The 14,454-nt window shown below is 37.5% G+C and overlaps 2 pseudogenes; both read right to left on the bottom strand.

Moving 5' to 3' along the window:
• Positions 1-1,387: 1,387 nt before the first annotated feature.
• LOC149155482 (mitochondrial outer membrane protein porin of 36 kDa pseudogene) lies at positions 1,388-2,292 on the bottom strand (annotated as a pseudogene).
• A 289-nt stretch (positions 2,293-2,581) lies between these two features.
• LOC149155481 (lycopene epsilon cyclase, chloroplastic-like) lies at positions 2,582-13,559 on the bottom strand (annotated as a pseudogene).
• Between the last annotated feature and the right edge of the window lie 895 nt (positions 13,560-14,454).

Here is a 14,454-nt window from a genome sequence, read left to right as displayed (position 1 = left end):
GAAAATTCTTTGTTGGCTATCTTGGAAGTTTTGGAACAGTAATTGGGTATAATATGGTTGATTCCCTCTAGAGTTGATGCACATCAAGCAAATCATAATGATGAAATGCAATATGAGCTCAAGCAATTGTTTCATCTTTATAAGATAATAGGTGATGACTATTTTATCTAAATAATAGCTTACTAGTGTCCCATCTTGTGATCTTTCATATGGGATTCATTTATCTTATCTTACTTTGATTTCCCTTTACTTATGTAACCTACCATATATTTTACCTTTTCACCATGTTCAACGGCCGCATCTTCACTTAATAAGGATAAAATGGGCAAATGAATAGTATAACTTTGAAACTAATTGTATTCATCATTAATTTCTCGAGCTTATCTCTGAGACAACAAACCATAAAATTCTTCACAATTTCTTTCACATTTCCACTAATTTTGTGGGATAATTCCCCATGTCTATGTCTAGCCAGAGCAGTTGATCACTTTAATATTTTTGTAAGAAGTTGAGTTGCTCATGAATATTGTGATCTTGAATGTTGTGTGCACATAATAATTGCTCCAATATCTTGAAGTCTATTTGTAGTTGTGAGAACCAAAGAATTCATACTAGAACACACTTTGGAGTGATTATGTTTTAAAGGGTCTTGAGGATCATCTGCTAATGATGGATCAAAACTCTTCAAATCAATATGCTCTGTGATAATACTTGTTGGAGGGAAGATCAAGTCTGGGTGCAGTTTCTTTTCACATGACTAGTTGCAATTTAAAAATATAGTATTGTTAATAACTAATTGCGCGACTTATGACTTCAGAATAATCGCACTAGAGAGTCACATATCCAATCACATATTGAGATAACAGTATCGTTGTCAATTTGAAATGTGAATTATCAATTACAGGGCAGGATCCTTATCAATTATGGTAAGGTAACATTAATCCATTTCAACTTCTTTTGAATCTCACCATCTGAAAGGCGCCCTCCACCACTAGACATAGACCTTTATTAACCGCAAACCACACTCCACAGGTCACACTTTTCAATGACGGTGCCACTAATAACTTTAATCGCGACCTGTGATAGGAGTCTTCTTGAGTTTCATTAGAACAAGTCACATCATTAGGTTGCATGGGAAGGAGGGGGTTGTGAAAGCGATTTGTGTCCTCAACTTGGTCACATCTCACGGTTGCAATGCAATTCACAAAAAGAAAAACGTCACTACCAACTAAGGATGTGACTTGTGCCTTGAATGGGTTTAAGATCAAGTGCATCTTCAATTTCTAGTTTTAATGCATATCAGAAGTGTGACTTGTTTAAATTCGCTCAAGTTCATAGATTTCATTTTCTCTAGCAACCACTTTCGTTGCTTTTCATTTAGATCATCTCAAGGCTTTAATGCTAATGAAAAACCAATTTTGGCACTCTTATCAAGAGCCTTAGTGTCGAATTCTCCATAAATTGTTACTAGTGATTAGGACTCCACTCGTGTTGGATAAGTGTGCCAAGTTTCCAATGATTTTCAAGTCTTGATTTCATTATGGTAAGATGATCATTAGCATGAGAACTCTCAATTGTATAAGTGTTCTCATTAGTCAAAAAATTGTGGGTGAATTCAACCACAGCTGCAATATTTGAAATAAGATTCACTATATGTGGATAGGAGGCCTTCATAGTGTCCCTCTAACCTCTAATTAGCTAAGATCACAATTGCAATGTACTCATCCTTTGAAACACCAATGTCTACAATGAAAATGTGCTTGATGTGTTGTCAAATTCCATATCATCACCAACTGAAGTTTCATCATTACCAAGTGCATCAGAGACCTTACCAATGGTAGTAGGTTCCAGACTAATGCTTGAGCTCAATCCCACGTGATCACGAAAGTATTACAAGTCCACCTTAAGACTTTTGATCTGGTATTTTGACGAAAATAGTCTTTTCATGTGGAACGGGTTGATCAAGAGCAGTTGTTGTTAAGACGTTCAAATTTATATCAAATTTCACATCCACGGTTATGTTTTGATACTTGTGTTGTGTGTTGAGATCTCAAGAAAATAGTTCCCTTTTATTTACACTAGTCGATGTAAATGCTAGTCTGGTCTCACTGAAATGTAGACCCTAATAGTTTCCCTTTCTTAATGTGACTATTGTGTAGCACTTCATGCTTGAATCTGACCTTCCTAGTTAAAGAAAAACGTGCGTGATGGACACTTGGCACAATAATATTGACTATTGGGGAAGGCAAGTGTTACAAATTGGAATATTGTCAATACCATTTGCGTACTCATTATATTGCTTGGGCAGAGAGGTTGCAAATTTTATTGGTAAGGAAAGGTCGCATTTTCCAGTTGCAAGGGAGTTTGCGCTTAGAATTTGCACAATGAATCTATGGCATGCACCTTAATAGGGAGGCTACAATTTTTATTGGTAAGGCCAAGCCACACTTGAGAATTGGGACATGTGGAGATGGCAAGTCACCGATGAAGATATTAATGGAAGATCACTACCATTTCAGCACGCAACTTAAAGAGCATAATTCTCCAAGAAAGAATGCAGGTCACATTTATAATTCACCAATTAGGTCGCATACGTCTGCATCAATTTTTCTCTTCTTGGATTTGATATCAAATTTTTTATTAAAAATTAACGCATGTAATTTGGAGCCATGATAAACATGACCAATGCAAACTACATAAGATCAATTAAAGAAATCCTTGCCCCAATGAATCATTTCCACATCCACTCAGGTAGCTGGATTTTTTTTCAAAGAACATTCTGGTCCCATCAATATTCAACTGCAAAATCAATTCAAGCCCAAAAAGAAAGAGTACCCATTGCCGATTTTTCCCTTGAGGCCAAAGACTTTCCCATGCTCTCAACGCTGCATTTTTTGTGCTTGGATGATATGGCATTATAGCTCCATCACCATTTTCGTCCTTCAGACAACTTGCAATAGTTGTTGCATATGATGGAGCCTCTGAAAAAGAGAAGTCAACAGAAAATCCAGTGAATGGGAGAATCACGCATGTTGCAGCTTCAAGGCCCAAAATGCTTTGTCTTGTGTTTAGCAATGATCCACCAAAAGGAATTTAAGACCATTCCTCCTTATATAAATGTGAAATTTGTACTCTCAACATTTTTAGGCATGTAATTAGTCTCTTCTCCAATGGTTCAAATGACATTGCAAGGCGTGAAGCTAAACCTGTTTCCTCAAAAAAAATACATGTGGATGATTATGGTATGGCATAAAGAGATGTTGGACTTCAAATTAGATTTTTGTTATTTTAGTTCATGTAGTCTTGGTAATCCTATGAAAAGCATTATTTCAAGGTCGTAAGCAGAGCTTTCAACTTTTACCTTCGTTCCATATGTGGTTTGCAAATCCACTGGTGGACCATCTACCTCATATTGCAAAAAACTTCTAGACGTTGCCCCTGATGCAACAGTAACAACCCTACAAGGAACTACCACTCCATTTTCACAAAAGAGAACATTATGACCGTCGTTTGCTTCAGTAAACTTCCCAAATGTAGAATTGAGAAATAGCACTATGTCTTCAACACACCTGAAAACAACCAAATGTTTTTTAACTTTTCTTCACGAAGGATATTTCGACTCACATGACCATAGGATCATCCAGTTAAGGGGGGTTGGTTCCTTTTAAATACACAATTGTATATTTTCAAACTTTTCTCTAAATAATTTTCAAGACCAAGAGCTTCAAATTCATCCTCCCACACACCATAATTATTAGTAAATGGAATATCAGGCCCAAAAAGACCCACAACTAGGCCATGTTTAGTTGATTCTGCTACTAGTTAAAATCTAGTTGGACCACACCCCATGACTACCAAGTCCAAAAGTTCATCTCCAAGTCTAAGCGATTGCAACTTCCACTAACAACCTCTTTGAGAATGTGACATGACATCAACGTATATGACTCCACAGCTATATTGCAACCGAATGAAAGGCCACATAACACCTATAACTTTACATAAAATAAAACATTTCCCTTTCAACCAGTGAGAAGAACTCTTATGATAATCGATATAAATTGTATATGGTTTCCCCATAGTTAAAATAAGCTCAAGTATGAAGCCAAGTAGACTCTTGCTTCCAACATGGAGAATATAAGGTCTTCCAAATGTAACATTAAGAAACATGGGTAAGCTAGTGCTAGTAGCATTATTAAAGTTTCTTCTAATAATGATAAGTCTTCTAGTCCAATTGTGGAATTGCAAACATTTGACATACAAAAGGTGTGCATCTGCATAATTTTGATAACTTCTTAGTTCCTAATTCATGCAACCTACGTGAACGTTTATGGAGAAACAATGTTAGAACCATTTTGAAAGATGTAAATGTCATTAACTCTAATTGACAGGGATGGTGCAGGACAGGTGTGCAACATGATTCTTCCCTTGACGATGCCATAGTGTAAAGCAGATGCCAAGAGTGTTATGAAAATGCATCCTAGAGGGTGAATATTAATTCGAAGCAAGGTTGGATCTTTAGTCATGATAATCTAGGGTTTTAAAGATGCATGGGAAAGATAATGGCTTCATAAACCTTAATGCAGTTTGAGTGATGTCATGGTCGTTAACATAAGAAGTCTTCGCTCCGTTACAATGCATATGGTAGAAAATAAAGGCTTGAGGATACATAAGACTCTTAGTGCATCATACCCTAAAATTGAAATATACTAGGATCAAATGTCATCACAAAAGCATAGGCATCAATAAATTTTGATGGCAATCATGTCAATGTAATACTTCACCGGCTCGAAATCATAAGCATAACTCTTGGGACCTAAAAAAAAAGAAGGGGGACCCAAAAATTTGGTGTTGGGAAAATATTTTGGGCGGTGTCGTAGCAACTAAAACAAGCCCATACAAGGCTCTCTTGAGTCTAAAAATGTGTGTCTCTCAACTGCATGTCTCAAATCCCTTTGGATGCTCAATGTAAATCTCTTCCTTAAAAACCCCATTGAGGAAGGTAGTCTTCACATCCATCTGGTGGATATTCCATCCCATCTGTGTTGTAATAGTTGAAACAACCCTAATAGATGAATACCTGGAATTAGAGAAAAGGTCTCGTCATAGTCAACTCTCTCTATCTACAAGAAATCCTTGGTCATGAATCTTTCCTTGTACTTCTTGATACTCCCATCACCTCCATGCTTGATCTTGTAGACCCAGTGAGATCCTACTATATATTTTCCCTCTAGCCTCTGCACCACTTCCCAAACATCACTCTTCATGATGCATGCATACTCCTCCACCATGGAATCTCTCTACACCTTGTTTGAAATAATGAGAGGGGGGTGAACCAGTATTTCTTATCAATTAGTATATTTGTAATTTTAAATATCATTAAAAGAAAATCTCCAGGAAAAATCGTAATTTTATTAATGAAAAAAAAATTACATGTTGTAGATTCTTTTAAAGCATTCTTCAAGCCAGTCAAGATTGGTGATCACAGAGCCAATACATTTAAACCATAGAGAAACAAGTTACCCTTTCCTCCATTTCTTATTTTCTACTTTCCACCACTCTCCTTGAGATGGAGTGGTTGTTACAAGAGCTAGTTGGTTCCCCTCATCCATTTTTGGAACTTCCTTATCTGAGTCTGAGCTATTTGAAACATGTTGACATTTGTATCCTCCCAGTTCCTTATACTTTGATCTCCCTTCCTTCTACACTGTGGGACCTCGATTTGTTGATACTTCATGATTTGTTTCCTTCTTTTCTACATTTTCTTGTGGATTTTGGATTTCTTCATTGGTAAGGGGATCCATTTCTTCTTCATCCACTTCATCTTTGGGTAGATGCTAAGAAAATTTCCATCCTTTATGTTGTTTCCTTGATTTATTCTTCCTTCGTGGCTCTTTTTTGACCTCTGGACATGAATTTTGTAGATGTCTTGTTTTTCTACATATTCAGCATCTGAAAGTCATGTTTTCAAAATCTAGAAACTGTGTCCAGCACTGCTTATTGTGAGTCAGGAGGATGTGATCTGGCAATCCTTTGTTGAGATCCACATCCACACAAATTATGGCGAAGGTGTAGATTCGTTCTTCAACTCTTTATGTGGTTGTCTTTATGTATTGCCCTAACAGATTCCCAATGCCTTATAGTACATTATGATGCCAGAAATCTAGTGGGAGATTATGTAGTCTAACCCAAACTGGCATTCTTGATACTACTATTATATTTGTGTCAAAATCTAGGAACCAGGGAGTAACAAAAATTCTTGTAGATCCCTATAACCATGGGCTTTCTTGCAGAATATAATCTCATTCTTCTGACGAAGAAAACTTAACTATGAAGAAGTCTTTAGAACAGAGGTGGATCTCACAGTTTATAGACCAATTTGTGAAGATCCAGTGAAAAAGATCCATTGGCTTCGGAAAAAAATTGTTGAACCTACATATAACATATTGAGCTTCATATGTTGTGAGAAGATCATTTGTTTCTAGTAGATCTACAGTGAATTTTGGAACGTGATTCAATTGTTCCACTATATAGTGGTTTGGGATATTGTGTGATTGTCTAGATTTGGGGAGGCATCTGGTTTTCCATTTAGAATATCTTTGAAAGACGAAGCTCCTTGATTCGATGTTGGTCCTTTGGTAAGACTTGATCCAGTAACACCCCCTGCACCCTTTTTCTTGTTCGATCCAAAATATCCTCCATGGAGTCATCAATTTAAAATGATGGTATATGATGGGGTGGAGTTTCAGTTCATCTTGCATCAATTTACCTCCGCATATCAGGCTTTGATGCAATATCGAATACCCCAATGTATGTAGGATATTTTTCTTCAGAATATTAAGCCTTTCAGAGACCTGCACCAAAAAAAGAATTGATTTCCCATATGGAGTTTTCATTAAAAAAAATTGTAAACATATTTATGGCTCCGGATCCAAAATCCTTTTTTGATAGTCATGTGAGTCAATATCTGGATCTATCTCAAAATATAGATTTGTTAGGTTTTGAGGAGGTTATAGAATAAAGAACAAACTCATAAACGAGATATGCTCCCCGTGAGACCTGAATAAGTTACAACAACCCTAATGGACCTGAATTTAAAAACTTTATGTAGAGATATGGCTAAACTTGAATTGGCAACTCACAGTTGATTAATGCATTTATGTTCCTTGTAACACACATCTAGACATATTTGTTGTGGATAACAACTTAGGTCAATTCCTGATTGAGTCACTTCATACACATTGGGTTTCCACCATGCACATTTTTGAGATATTTACATGGGATGATCAATCTTGGTCTGAAATATACTTCCAGGGATGCATGACTGCACAAATACACTAATGTTGATTAGGTTGGAAATAATTATTGATAGAAAGAGAACATATGGGTGCTAATTTAGCTTGGGATCTGCCATGACATTTTTTATGAGCGGGAAATAGAATTATGTAGCTTTAAGCACGGTCAAGGTTGAGTACATTGTTGCTAGCATAACTAGTTGTGAGGTGGTTTGGTTAAGGAAATTCTTTGGAGAGTAGTTTGAGTAGGTTATGAATATGACAGTCATACATTGTGACAATAAAGAGTGGGGTCCGACTGGAAGAAAATCTCGTATGTTGTTGGGACTAATATATGTTTGTGTGTTGAGACAATGTTGTTGTATGAGACAAGCTTAGGATTGTGATTGCTTTCTCCATGAGAGAGAGGATGAATAAGGTATTCTTGTGTGGCATGTATTTATTATAATATAATATTTGATGTAATGTCTTATATGAACAGGAAATCAAAGGATTGTTTCTCTTGGTAATGTATGAGGAAGTATGAATGAACTCTTCAGTGAGTTTTTTAAGAAAGTATTAGATATGAGCATGTTGATATGTTTTTGATCTACAGAGAGAAAGACTAATAAAGGACATTGATCCATATCTTCCCCCTGTCTGAGCTCCCAAGGTGAGGAATTGAGATGTAGGGCTCCTGGGGCTGAGGGATCTTTATAGAATAGGGTATCGTCCCAATTTGTAACCCACGGGGTGGAAGATGTTGCTTCCCTATCTTGGTAGAGTAGAGTATACCCCAGTTTGCATCATACCCACAAGTTGGGCTTGTTGGGATTTTAACACCTCGTCTAGCCAACGAGTTAAGAGGGATTGGGGGTGTGTGATCCTTACCTTTGGTAAGTCGGGTATCTCACCTAAGCTTATGATGCAAGGTTTTCTACCACATGACTCTTGAGGTTCATTATTGGGAAGATCAAGAAGCAATAGGATGGATGAGATATTGCATCTCATCTATTACTTGACATAGGGTGGAAGACGTGTGCTCCCCTATGAGATGACTTGAGGTGAGAATGTCGCATAAGACCTTCCTTGTTTTCATTGGATTATGAGTTGAGATGTGATCCTCGATAGATAGAGGGTGGTAGCTTGAACTCCCCTCTAATATCAAATTCTTCTTATTTTAGATTAGTGTTCATAATATGAGACTAGATACAGAGACAAGCATAGGTAAGCATATATGAGCAGAGATAAACAAAGACAACATTTGATGATGATGATATACTTATGTGAGACATATGCTGAAGTCGATCATTTCTCCGTAGCTCAAAGGGAGCGTTAATTTGGTAGCTCAAGGACAAACTCCTTCCTTTGGATAGTTTTACTCATTAAGAAAGACCCCTCCTAGCCCTTCAAATAATTTCATTTGATTAATGAAAAATATATATTTTTATATGAAAACCAACATGAGCACAAAAGGACAAGTCGACCCAAAAGAATAATTTGGACACCCTTGGATGGCTATAAATACAAGTCAAGTGACCCTCATTTGGAGATTATCAATCATTCTTCTTTCTTTGTTTTGGCTCGCACAAGTATGAGGTCAATTCATAGAAGTTGGTTCGTTTAACTCTGAAATTGCAGGTTCTAAAACTTGCACGTGTGATTAGAGCTTTTGGTCCTCAATTATAGGGTTATCATACAAGATTTTGGTTACAACCGCATGCATGCAAGCCTATGCATGCAATCGAGAAGTTTTAATTGCACACACATATCTCTCTCTCTGCGGCTAGAACCTCCAGTTTGATTTTGACAGTTGATTGCATATTCGAATAGTTGATGACAGTTGACCACAGGCTGGTAAATAGTGATTTGGATTAGTACTATTGTTGGGTTCATCTTCGAGATATTGTTTGGTTGATTTTGTTGTATAAGTTTTGTAGTTGAAGGTATGAATCATTTTATTCTCTCTTTGCTGAACATTTTATTACAATCTAATAAGAAGAAGGATTTGAAAGGGTTTTCCCCCTTGTGGGGTTTTTCCCTATTCTCCAACCAATTCTAGTGTCTCTATGTTGGAATTATTTTCTTCTATTATTCCTTTATGTTATGCTACATCGATGATGATATTGTTCTTTCTATATAATTGCATATGTTAATGATTAATGTTATGATGTTGTGGGCTGAATTCAATGTGTATATAATGAAATGAAAATATCTAAAGCAAAGAATAACATAGCCCTAAGAAAAATTAACACTTTTGAACCCATTGTCCCATGCTTCACCACTATAATGCAAATGTTGTCCCAGTGTTGTCATTCATTGCCGCAAATTTATTGGAAAACCCATGTATGCCTAGACCTGTATACAAACACCCGCAACCCCCAACTAGTTCTATGATTTCCTTCTCCATACATCCCACACTTGTTCCCCAACATTTTGCTGCTCATTTCCATAATTCATAGTGCTCTCTCTGTGTTATTGTGTGATAATACCATGTCCTCTTCTTTGTGTGATAATACCATGTCCTCTTCTTTCATCGGCTCTTTTCTTCCACTAACCCCCTCACGCGGCCCTTGCGTGTTGACCACACAGTGCAACCCACATGGGGGCTTCACTCAATGAACGTCTAACATATCGTGTGCATTTGAAGCATACTAAACAATACCCTTAATCTGACTATGTATTGGAAAATACATCTAAAAATCACATTATTTAACCCCCTACCAATACGAACCTAATACTAACACTCTTTGAGGATAGGGCAGGAATCTAAGAAAAGAGTTGTCAAAGAGGACTGATATTCTTTTAGGACTCAGGATTAGAGATCTAAGATAAGAATATTCTTAAAAGGACGTACCTTGTGAACATCCTGATGGGGTATGTACCTTACAGAGGTAGTGTGGTATCACACGTAAATCCTCCCAACATAATTCTCTCAAATAAAGTTGAGCTTGTCAAGATAAGCCTTACTCACAATGTTGGTTATATTGTTGATGCTTACAGTTGGCTTATCAATCTGACTTTTTTTAAGAGAATCCTTCAGTTTGATAATGATGTTGTATTGATTGTACAATTATGAATACCTCCCCAGTTACGAGGGAGTGTTGAAAATGTAACTCGTTTTGGTCTTCATAATTGTTGTATTCATTTCAATATTTATCCTATATAACAAATAAAAGAAGAAAATAAAAATTTATTTTTTTAAAGCATGGGTTTCATGCTCATTTTTTATGGCCTTCTAGGTAAAAGCATGTTCTTCGTGCTTCTGGTGTTTGTTAGGTATTAGGATTTATTGTCATGAGTCAAAGGAGTCAACATCATGTTTATAAGACCCTACCAGGCATAATGTAATTAGAAAAAGAATTTATTTTGAGTCTAGAAAGTCATGGAAACTCCAAAATTATACTTCAGCCCTGATAGCTTCAAGTTGGCCTAAAGGAGGGAATTTGTCCCCCTTGGAAAGGCTATATAAAGGAGAAGTTTGACCTAATTTAAATCCACTCACCCACAAGTTCGATCTCAAGAAGGAGGTTAGATCTATAGTTGGGAAGTAGAAGAAGAAGAAAGTAAAGGTCTAGAATATTAAAGGAAGTACGAAAATCTTATTTTTGGGCTCAATCTCTCTCACACATGTGAAAGATTAGGGTTTCAACAACATCTAAGAGGAGACGAAATTGCAAGACCGAGTTGTAGTAGGACGAAGTACAATATCTTGTTGCTGGAAGGAAGAATACTTTGTCTTGACCTCATTGTCCTTGGAAGGAATTGTCTTTCTCAAGGAAGCTCTCAAGAGGAAGTTGGATTAGGGTTTTTGCAACTCTTACAGGGCTGAAGTTGCAGGTCAAAGAAGCAGTCTTGAAGCTGGGAGGTCGAAGTTGCAGTATGAAGTTGGTTAGTGTTGGATCAAGGAAGGACTCCATGAAAGGAATGACTTGGTACTTGGAGAAGGACTTGGTCTAGGGTTTGGGTCTTTGTTGTCTCATTTGAATTAGATTCTATAAGAAGATAAGAGTTTTATGGGTTCCCTTTGGAGGAGTTTTGCCATGGTTGAGAACCTAATTTTGTGTCCTCTATTGTTGATGTTTATGGTCTTGATATTTGTTTGATGAAAAGATCTAAATAAAGAACACAAAAAGACTAACTAAGTTCACAAGCAATTATTAAGGTTAAAGAAAATTGATTTAATAAGCTACCACTTTGAATTTTCCAATAACGTTGTTATCCTAGGATAGGAGCTCAAATAAGATTAGAAGTTTAATGAAGAAATGTGCTTGGGTAGAATATGTGTGTCATATATGTGATTGATATTGGTAAAATTGTTTTAATTTTATTTAATGTCTTTAATATCCTAGTTGTGTTTTTATTCATCAGATATAATTTTGCTCAAAATTAATACTTGATTGTTAGGGGTAAGAAAATTAACATGCCATATCCATCTCTACCTTGTCTAATGAACACCACCCATAATAGAGAAAATTGTGGGAGCAATTTGCAAATTGAAACTAAACAATACTTGGATTCAAACTAGAGTTCCTCTCACCCAAGGCTAGAATCACATAATTGTATATATGGGATGAAACAAATTAAATCCATGAAAAGGAGCAGAAGTGGAAAGGGGATCTAAGTAGTTGATTTCCAAAAATCCTCTGAATGGGCCTTACTTACGTGAGCTTGAATGAAGGAGACACAACCCATAAACCAACAAGTGGCCACTTCTTTTATATCTTGCAATGATACACCACCATGCATATAGCTCTACCAAATCTAAACAGACCCATATACAAAAGAAAGCATCCATAATTCCAAAAAGCTTATGGGAATTCCATCCAACACATAGATTAACCATGAGCGGAGCTGCTTGAAGTGAGAAAGGGGAATGGATTTCCCACATCCTAGCCTTATTCACATGATGCAACTAGTTATTTTCTAGAATAATGAGCCGCTCGTGCCTCTGGCTTGGGTTAATGTTTGAAACCATATCTAAAGAATTTGGAGTGTGCCTGCAACCCTATTTTTTATTGGGGTCCCAAGTTCAAGGTTGGATGCAATTTTAGACAAATGATTAACTTCTGAATTCAACTCCCTTTTAACATGAAAGAATGAGATGTTTGCATATTGGGGAGACATGTGAGTGACCCTTCAAATCAAAAAGAAAATATGATTGACAATTGTGAAGGCTTTGTCGTTTAATACTTTGATTATGACAACAAGTATCCAATAAAAATTAGGGATTGAATATTTTCACTCTTGGTTAAGAAAAGTATTAACCACAGTGAATATGCCTCCGCAATGTTATTAAATGTCCTTCCTAGACCCCATGAAAATCGGTTCCTCCAAGATCTTGGATGATCCCAACCCCACCTTCCACCCTAGGTTGTAACTTACTTTTAATACAAATATTATTTTTTGAAAAAATAATAAATAAACATTAGGATTCCTATAACAAGTAATCGCAATTCATGAATACTACTCTAAAGATTACCATAAAAGAAATCCAACTAGGTAGCACAAAATCAAATTTTCTAGTTTTCTACCATTTACTACTCTTGCATAATAAAATATATAACTACAGGTTTATTTCATCAAAATATATAAATACATGTTCATTTTCAACAAAAAGGTTTGAAGCCTCCCCGATGGGGGTGATGGATCAATGGATAAACGAGCGGATAGGTTGGTGTACGATGCACGCCTGACATCCACACACTCAAGGCCAAATGTTTAAATTTGATTATGGTGGTAGGCACAGGTGTCAATGCCTGATATGCAGACTCTCCGTTCGTGGGCGTCGGTATTATAAACCATGTATCCCTTGAGGTTCCACACAGTAAGTTGTAGTGGGCGATGAAGGTTTGGCGTATTGTGTATTAGAGGGTCGAGATCTGGAGCGCCCAACAGTATGCATAGCTCTAGGTTGGTGAGAGGGAGGAGGAATGGTTTGAGTTGGCCTGCCGCATACATCCTCTCTTGGTCGGCCCATGGGATCTTGGTACGTTGCTGACAACCGAGTATAAGCTCTGCGATTGAAGTGCTTGCCTCCTCTTCTCTGGTTTCTTGTCTTGGCGAGAGGAATGGCTTAGTCATGGCTCTCTTTCTGTCAGGAATTGGGAGAGGGGCAACCTCAAAATAACTCCAGGGGTGTTGATGTTCTGGTGCTCGGTCTCTTGGTCTTTGGCTGCTCCCTAGGTCAAAGTTTCGAGCAACTCTTACTGCTCTCCTCTGGAGCAAGGTCTGTGTGCAGAGGTTGGGAGGTAGCATAAAAGACAGCAGGCGCTTGATAGCCTGCATCCTTGGGTTCGTGGTGGTAATTTCTGGTATCGGTTTTCCCTCTCCCCTACCTATTCCTATTTGGTTTTTCTTTCCTTTGAGTGCCCTTTGCAGGTTCAGCGAGCAGTCTCAGGGGTTCGGGCCCATGCACACGGTTCAGGTTTGTCATCTTTCGTTTTGATAGTATGCCCCGTCAGAGGGGTCGTCCGCGGCATGGGGGAGGGGCTCCTTGCCCTGAAGGTCATCAAGCTAATAATTCTGACAACCATTCCTCTTTAGATACAATTCGGGACTCTGTAGCAGCAGTGAACAGTTCGTCGGCCTGCTCACCAAGACGAATTGTTTCTACGACCACCCTGGACTCAATCACTAATCAACTACAACATATACAACTAAATATCGACATTATGAGGCACCAGTGCAATGAGGACCAAAATGAGCTAGTGGGCTACATCAATGATGTGCAGAATGTTCAAACTGAAATCTTGGACAATCTGGAAAGTATGCGTCGTCGCCACCGCCGCACCAATGAGCATCTCCGCTTCCTAGAGGCGTAAGTCGAGCACATTGACTTCCATATGCATGAATGGGTTGCCATCTTTGTTCCACCCCTGCTTTTCCACCAAACCAGCCTCCTTGAGAGATGTCTTTTCTTGGTTATGTATTTCAGTTTTGATGTTAGTATGGTATGGCCTTCAGGCCTAACAGAAATAAATGTAAATGGTGATTGTAATCAGCTCCTCCCTGGCTCTCAAGTGCCAAAGCCTGGCTGGCATATTAGGACAATGCCATGGGAGAAGAATTTTGTACTCAAGTTTCCCCTTATGATATAATGCAGACTTTTTGACCGAAAAAATAAAAAAAAAACAAAAAGGTTTGAAGCCATTACATCAAATCTCATCATGTCACTTACGGG

This window comes from Pinus tabuliformis, chromosome 9, assembly GCF_031772625.1.
Source record: "Pinus tabuliformis cultivar Carrire ecotype Pingquan chromosome 9, CPIR1, whole genome shotgun sequence".
NCBI classification, from domain to species: domain Eukaryota; kingdom Viridiplantae; phylum Streptophyta; class Pinopsida; order Pinales; family Pinaceae; genus Pinus; species Pinus tabuliformis.
The sequence above is the reverse complement of the archived record's forward strand: the minus strand, read 5'-3'. Positions and strand labels throughout refer to the sequence as shown.